The following is a 1,421-nucleotide window of genomic DNA, read 5'->3' on the forward strand; positions in this document are numbered from 1 at the left end:
TCTGAAACTTACCCAAGTTACTAATAAGAAGTTAATTCACATTTTACATAGCGTAGTCTTTGGATGTGTCGTACATTAAACAGACTATTTTTTGATTTTTATGATTTATACGTTATTACATGGCTCTATTAAATGCTATTAAATTATCCTTGTCCTATCCATTGCGAGTGTCATTGTTAATGCAGTAGTACCAGTAAATCACCAATAGGTGTCCGCATTGCTATGTAAACAGAGCAAATCAGATAAATGTTGTAAGCTATTGCATTTTGCAGAAAATCTTAATTAAATGTGTTGATTAAATTGAATAGTTAAATAAGTAGTCAAATATACAAAGACCAATAAAATTTGCAGTAAGAGAAAGTGTGCTGTAGTGAGAAAGATGTTTATTTTCATGGACAACCATCACCTCTCTTCCATTTTCTGGTATTCAACACTCAGCAGCTCAGCTCCTGGTCTGGACTGTTCAGCAGTTCTCTCCACTGGTCTGGATGTTTCTCTGGACGGTGTGCTTTACTAGACTGCACTCTAAAAGCAGATTTAATCACAGAAACATCGTAGAAAAATAAGCAATCATTAAATATCTTGATCCATACCTTATGTTTATATTTTTTTGTATATTTTTTCTTTACTAACCTGCTCAGACAGCCAAGGAAAACGAGCCTGAATTGGGTGAACAAAAATTCTTGTCCCTTCTCCTGGAGCCCATATTCACACCTGTGATTAAGTACAGGAACAAGAAGACAAACATGAACGCTTCACATTTATCAAGACCATTTAGAAACTGTCCAACAATAAATAATAATAAATAAAACCAGCAGCACTTACTGAGGAAACCATTTAGCATGCTCCACTCAGGGATAATCTTCAGCCTTCCAGCATCGCAGGCCTCCATCGCAGCAGAAACACGTCTTGACAGCATCATCACGATCTTGTGGAGAAATAATAAAATGTATTCATAAGATGAAAGACAGCTGTTTGAGATTTGAATATACTTGGTTTGTTCCTCATATTTCATTTCATTATAGTAGAAAGTATAGCCCTATATTATACATTTAATTTATATGCATTTTACATTTGATTTTAAAATGGGAAACTTACCTTTACAGATGCTTTCTCAAAAATCCAGGGAGGTTGTAAATCCATTCTCAATTGCCAACAGGGCAAAGGCATTCAGTTTTTTTTCTGTTACTGTTGCTCTCCGGTATGTTTTCACTCGTTTCAACAAAGAAAATGATCTTTCTCCTGAACAGTTTGCAATCGGTAATGTCAGATACATGCGAAGGCAAATGTCCACATTAGGGAAAGCATCCCTCAAGCCTAGCTCTAGGAGCTTCTTGTACATGGCCATGACTGATTCTTCATCTTTTACCATTGAGATGAACTGGCAAAACTCTGCTGTAAAGTCCTCCTCAAGATCCTGA

General features: G+C 36.0%; 1 long non-coding RNA gene across 1 annotated transcript; it reads right to left on the reverse strand.

Moving 5' to 3' along the window:
* Positions 1 to 420: 420 nt before the first annotated feature.
* On the reverse strand, positions 421 to 929 carry LOC128445063 (uncharacterized). The gene is made up of 3 exons (XR_008339240.1): positions 826 to 929; positions 634 to 714; positions 421 to 525 (listed from the first exon to the last, which is right to left on the reverse strand). It is a non-coding gene; the product is annotated as an uncharacterized LOC128445063 (long non-coding RNA).
* Positions 930 to 1,421: the final 492 nt, after the last annotated feature.

The sequence above is a fragment of the Pleuronectes platessa genome, chromosome 7, assembly GCF_947347685.1.
Source record: "Pleuronectes platessa chromosome 7, fPlePla1.1, whole genome shotgun sequence".
NCBI lineage: Eukaryota > Metazoa > Chordata > Actinopteri > Pleuronectiformes > Pleuronectidae > Pleuronectes > Pleuronectes platessa.